Genomic DNA, 7,319 nt, shown 5'->3' with positions numbered 1-7,319 from the left:
ATCGCCTAAACGCTTGAAAGAGCATTAGTTAAATCGAACTTTATGAAGTCTTTAACGGAGTCTACACGCTTAAACAACGGCTTAACGGCCATCGCCTAAACGCTTGAAGAACAACTTGTACAAGTATGTACAAACCCTTCTTCATTATCCATTATTGACTAAAATGATTTGATTAAAAGAAAAGCGTTTTTGTAAAAAAAGAGTGAGTTAAATCGATTTTTAAGAAGTCTTTAATGGAGTTTAAACATCCAAACAAAGGCTTAACGGCCATCGCCTAAATGCTTAAAGAACAACTTGTACAAGTACGTACAAACCCTTCTTTCCATTATAGATAAAATGATTTGATTAAGAGAAAGTATTTTTTTTGTAAAAAAAAGGGTGAATTAAACCGAGTTTCTTGGAGCGTTTAATGGAATCCAAGTATTCGAATAAAAGCTTAACGGCCATCACCCAAATACTTTTAGGACAACTCGCACAAGTACGTACGAACCCTCCTTGATTCATCCATTAAAACTCAAAACTCGATCCGATTTTAAAGAAAAACTTTTTTTTGTATTTTTATGAAATTGTTTGATAAAATGAAATAAAACACTAACTATTTTTTTTGTAATCTTATTTGAAAAAAAAATTTAAGTAAATTAAACATATTAAAGATATAAAAAGCATTGGGCCAGGTGGTGTAAAAAAACGGAAGGGGGTAAAGCCCAGCAACAGGATAAATAATAAGAAAAAAAATAAAATAAAATGGGCTGGACCGGGTCGGGTCAGTGTGACCCGGATCCACCCTTCCTTCAGATTCCCACATGATTTCAAAGAAACCCTAACAAACACGAAAGGCAACGCCTCTTATGGAACGATATCTCCATCTCTCTCGATCTCGCATCCCTGCTTCCCACTCGATGCTCTCTGCAAAACGAAACAACAGTAACAACAAAAAAGAACCCTCGGCCTCTCTCGATCCACTTTCTCGTTCTCTCACAGTCTCTCGCGATCTCGCATCACTCTCTCTCGTGTTCTCGGCCTCTCGAATTCAAGAACAAACAAGCAAATAATTGAAGAACGAAACCCTAAATCCCAAATCATTTCACTCTGATTTTGTAGATTTACACATTGATAAAACACAAATTGAAATGGGAATCGCAACAACAAAATGAAAAAAACGAATCAGGTACAACCTTTACTCTATTGTTGTTATTCACTTTCTTCCTCTTCTTCGACTTTGAGTCTGCACTGTGATTTTTCACTCTGCTGTGAAGTGTTGCATTGTGTTACATTGTGTTGCGTATGATTGAGTTGCGGATTAAGTGAGTGAGAGGGTGATTATTCGTGAGGTTATTGTGTTATGGTTCTGTTGAGTGTAAGGATTATAGAGTGTATTGATCAGAGGTGAGGGAAGGGTGGTTTCGGTAGATGTGTGTAGTATGAAAGTGAGGTCAGTGAGAATGAAGGTGTGTGTGGTTGAATGTTTTGAAGTTGAGATTTTGTTATGTTGAGTAGTGAGATTTGAGTGTGTTTCTGCTTGGAGGGTTTTGAACAGAGGTTTATTGTTTTTTGAGTCGTTCGTTTTTTTCGTGGCCCCCCCTTTTTCTTTAACAGATGCTGAGTTTTTATAGTGAAATCAATGGAAATTTGGGGGGAAATGTTGGTGATATTTTGAACTATTGTAGTAATCTGTTTTTTATGCTTTTTCTTGAAGGTTATGGTATGGCTGAAAGTGTGATAATCTTGGATGTTTATGCAGGTTTTGGTGCAGATTTTTGGTTGCTTCCTGCAGCAAGTGGGAGTGAGAGGGACATTACAAAGCTGTATGGAGCAGAGGCAACAGGGCATGGGAGAGAGAGAGCACCAAGACAAACTTTTTGTACTGTCTTTTTTGTTTGACTCGTACAAAAAAAAATGAAATGAACTTTTGTAAACTGGGCCCATGTATTAGAAATATTGTTATAACATGTACCTTTTTTTATAAACAAAAACTATTAATAATAACAAAATGAAAACAATTATAATATAATAATAGTAATAGTAAATGATAAATGATAGAAGAATGTTAAAAAAGAAATAACAGTAAAATAAATTTAAATAAAAAAACCTAATCTAAAACTAGACTAACACATAAAAACAATATAAAGATAAAAATAAACTAAATTAAACCTAAACTAAAAAATAGAAATTAAATTTAATCTAAACTATTAACAACTATATTTTTTATGTTTTTTTTTTTTGGACTAAAAGAAAAAGATTAATCTGAATTACATCTAAAATACTATAAAAACCAAAAATTATCTTTTATAAACTAAATTAAACTAAAGATAAAAATATGCAAAAAATGCAAATGGACACGCTATTTTGTTGATTTTAATAAAAGGGGCAATTTTCTAAAATATGCAACGATGCCATGATTTGCATGCAGATGAAATGCGATATGGTTATAAGAAAAAAAACTAGGTCAAAAATTGGGGTGCGACAGCGTGTATTCTTGATGTCACATACTTCCATTCAACACACCCCTGACCCCCTTAACTTGGAGATCAACCCTAAGGTCACCTGCTTCTACTCAACACACCATAAGTTCATGCCATTGTATGATAGAATCTGTCACACCCTCTCAATGTTCTGATAACCTTCAAGTTTGTATCATTGCGACTACGAGATATTGTTCGCTTTAGGTGTGAGAATCCGTCACAATTTTTGCTCCGTTTAAGGAACCAAAAATGATGAATTTGAGACCATGAAACCAACTTGTACGATGGAGAATGCTTCGTGATGCGACGAAACAGAGGTGAGGACCGGTAACGTTAGCACTCCAACACCCAAATCAGTTAATGAATCCAAGTAATGAATCAAGTTATGTTTAAAACGTACATGTAGATATGTTGTTGGATGCATTATATATGGGTGATGGTTAGAATCACCCTATGTTTCCTGACACGGAACACAAAGGTATGTTAGATCATATGGATAGCTGCATGTGGAGTGGATCGAGTATGGTCCAATAATTATAGATGCACTGAACTCCCAACCCTTTCATAGATACGTCTTTAGACAAATAATTGAGTTTATTTGTCATTGGACCTACGATCAACCTATTTTTAGGAAAAAATGCCTTGTTAAAATGAAGAGTGTGAAATTGTATACAACTACAATTAATCTCGATTCGACTATTTTAGTATATGAGAACACTGATATCATTTTTTACCGCAATTCTATAACAATGTAAATGTGTATGAAAACTTAAAATTTAAAAGGGAAGTCTTTATCTCAATCATGTCTAATGTGTTGCCCGTCAAACACTTGAGATTAATTGGTTCACATTTCACGTCTAATGTGTTGCCCGTCAAACACTTGAGATTAATTGGTTCACATTTCATGTTAATTGCCACATAACATGAATTTGGTTTGTATGGGTTTTTAAGAATCTTTAGTAAGACATCAGACATGATTTTGAACATCATAAACAACGATTTTAGTGTATATTCTAACACAAATTATATATAGTAAATATTATGGTTAACGAGGTTCAAAATTACAACTAACTATATTCCATTGATTATTATTATGTTAGATATATAAATATGTTTATTAGTTACACCGTTAAACTTATCAATAATTTGTTTTGTTGTCAAACTTTTAAATTAAAATTTTATATCAAAATAAGATAACTCTTAACAATATATAAAATATTATGAAAAAACTAAGTGAATTGGAATATTTTTATTTTTTTTACAAGTTGCATCTCTCTAATCTCATTAACTCTTTCTTCATTTATAAAAAAATTTCACCTTCATATTGAAAACCTTACACACTGGAACTTCATCCGCATATCACCAATTTCATGTTAACCCTCAAATAATTATTATTTTAAAAGACAACAAAGACACAATAGCAAATTTAGAATCCGATGTTTTTTTTTTTGTGTAAGCAAGATTCATTAATAATGGAGAACTAAATGTTCTCAATATCCAATTACACAAACGAGTAAAACCCGCAAAAAGAAATTACAAACCAATTTAGAATTACGATAGGAATAACAACGGATCCTTGTTAAACTCGTAAAAACTACAAATGGGATGAGTAATATCTCCAATAAAAGACCATTTCCAAACCAATGATTTAATCTTCCACAATGTATTATTCACATCCCAACTTTCATTTCGAAAACAAATCCCATTCCTACTAAGCCAAAGAATCCACATAGTAGCTAGCCACACCACACCTAATTTATCCTTCTTCACCTTGTTCTTTTTACGAAAAGAATACCAATCCATAAAACACGTTTTGCACTCTTCTTCCATCGCCCTCCAAGGCTTCCCAATCCAAGATGAAATTTCCCTCCACACCACCTCCACACCTTTATAAACCATAAAAGAGTGTTCCCGGTTTTCCGGATTAATACCACAAAAAACACACTTTAAATTATCCGGAGTTAAAACTATACCTCTAACCAAAAGTAAATCCTTAAAAGGAAGCCTATTTACAAAAAACCTCCAACCAAAAGCTTTGATTTTGTAAGGGACATCCAACTTCCAAATTAAAGACAAAACCTCATTGAACTTCTCAAAAGGCCCACAAGGAATCCGCTTACTAACAAAAAGTCTATAACAAGACGCTACGGAGAAAAAGCTATCACCCGAACCCTTCCAAAAAACCTCATCCCTCCCTATACAAGCCGGCCCCCATCCCACAAGAGAATTTCGAAAAGAGACCCAAATCAAATTCAAGGAAACACAATTAATTTGAGATTCCAAAATGCCACAATTTCCCCATTCCCAAATGCCGTTGTTCCACCCTCCCATACTCGCCACCGATACTTTTTTCAAAGCCGAAAGAGAAAATAACACCGGAAACTCCTCTTTCAAACTCAAGTTATTCCTCCACTTTGCCTCCCAAAAAGGGGTAGCATACCCATTACCCAATTTAAAACCACAATTACCGGAAAAAGGATCCTCCCCCTCAATGCTACCAAGCGATAGTAAATCTTTCCACCACCAAGAAAAAGAAGGAGTAGAAGAAGAATAGAATGAAGAGTTATGAGAAGAAAGAGAAGACATACCTCCACAATAGCTTTTCATGGTGATGTCACCATACCGGGCTTTCAACAAGTTATACCAAAGCGAGTTCTCTCCCTTAATAATTCTCCACCTCCATTTGTTAAGAAGGGCCATATTAAACTCCGCGACATTTTTTATTCCGAGACCTCCGTATTCAAGCGGGAGGCAAACATTCTTCCAACTAACCCAATGAATATGTCTTTTATTATCCTCCACCACCCCTCCCCAAAGAAAATTACTTTGCAATTTTGAAATCTCCTTCACCACTTTTAGGGGCATCTTATAGAAAGACATCGTGAATATGGCAAGCGAACCAAGAATAGATCTCAAAAGGGTTAATCTTCCTCCCAAACTAAGGAAACGGTTCTTCCAACCCGCAAGGCGCTTCTTCATCTTCGATAAAAGAGGCAACCAAGAAGCGTATTTCCTCGGATTGCTCCCAATATTAATTCCAAGGAAAAGAAAAGAACTATCCTCCACTTTACAAGAAAGCACATAAGCGGCGGCCTCAAGAAAGTTTCTAGATACATTTAAACCAATCAACTTACTTTTATGATAATTGATCCCAAGACCCGAAACCATCTCGAAAGCCTTCAAAACCACTTTAATAGCCCACACTTGCTTCCAACTTCCCTCCCCTATCAATAAAGTATCATCCGCAAATTGAAGTATATCCACCGCCACGTTGTCATTAAAATCCACTCCTTTAAAAACACCATTGTTTATCGACTTCCGAACAAGACCCGTAAGGCCTTCGGCTATGAGCACAAAAAGGAAAGGCGATAAAGGATCACCTTGCCTTAATCCTTTCTCAACACAAAACTCCTTTGTCGGACACCCATTAACTAAAACAGACATATTACTATGAAAAACCAACCTCTCCATCCATTTCCTCCACCTCTCTCCGAACCCCATTCTTCTTAACATATATCTAAGGAAATTCCAAGAGACTTTATCATAAGCCTTCTCGAAATCTACCTTAAATAAAAGGCACCCTCTACCTTCTTTCTTTGCAAAATCCACTACCTCGTTAGCAATCAAAACCCCATCGAGGAGATGTCTATTCGGAACAAAAGCACTTTGACAAGATGAAATAATAGAATGAAGAACCCTCTTCAATCTCCCCGCCAAGATCTTTGAAACCACCTTGTACATACATCCCACTAAACATATGGGCCTATAATCATCCAACGAGATAGGACTATAAGACTTGGGAACCAAAGACAAAAAAGAGGAAGTAACCGCCTTAGAGATGAAACCACCGGAATGAAAGTAATTAAGAAAGTTAAAAAAGTCCTCCTTGATGAAACTCCAACACTTCTTTATAAACATAAAGGAGAAACCATCCGGACCCGGACTCTTAGAAACACCACAACTATCTATGGCTTCTTTAATTTCCTCCTCTTGAAAAGGCCTTTCAAGAAACGTTGCATCATTAGAACTAATGCAATTAAAGGGAATTCCATCCAAAAGGATTCTATCAGAATCTTCTTCCAAAAATTTATTAGAGAAATGCTTCCAAACTTCCTCCCTAACGTCCTCAACCTTGTCCACCATACCTCCTTGAGTAACAATGGGACCTAAATGATTAAATCTTCTTCTTTCTTTCACAACTTTGTGAAAAAACGCACTATTCGAGTCACCTTCATTTAACCATTTAATTCTAGATTTTTGAACTAACATATTCTCTTTTATCCTTAAGTTCAACCAAAATCTCTTATTGGCCTCTTGCCTACCTAAAAGAGACTCTCCAATCAAATCCCCCGTCGAGTCCTCCAACCTAGAATCCCCCTCATTGATATCTCTCACACCTTCTTCCACCTCCAAATCAATTCTACCAAAAACCGTCTTGTTCCACCATCTCAATCTATGTTTAATCCGGGAAAGTTTTTCTTTGAGCACATAATCACCTCTTCCTTCCACTACCATATCCTTCCATTCCTTTTCAACAAAAGGAAGAAAAGAACTAAAAGTAAACCATTCATTGTTGAATTTAAACGGTTTAGGTCCCCAATTAAGCTTATCCACCACAAGCCACACCGGGCAATGGTCCGAAATATCACGATCCCCGACTAATTGACCAACAACTCCCCAATCATTAATAACATTGTTCGACACAAGGAAACGATCAATCCGACTCATGGATCTACCATCACCACTATACCAAGTAAATTTTTTTCCTTTGCTAGGAACATCCACTAACCCACTATTATCAATAAACTTTGCAAAGAGCTCCGAACCCGACTCCATATCCCTCATCGATCTTCCTTT

This window comes from Vicia villosa, linkage group LG7, assembly GCF_029867415.1.
Source record: "Vicia villosa cultivar HV-30 ecotype Madison, WI linkage group LG7, Vvil1.0, whole genome shotgun sequence".
NCBI classification, from domain to species: domain Eukaryota; kingdom Viridiplantae; phylum Streptophyta; class Magnoliopsida; order Fabales; family Fabaceae; genus Vicia; species Vicia villosa.
The sequence above is the reverse complement of the archived record's forward strand: the minus strand, read 5'-3'. Positions refer to the sequence as shown.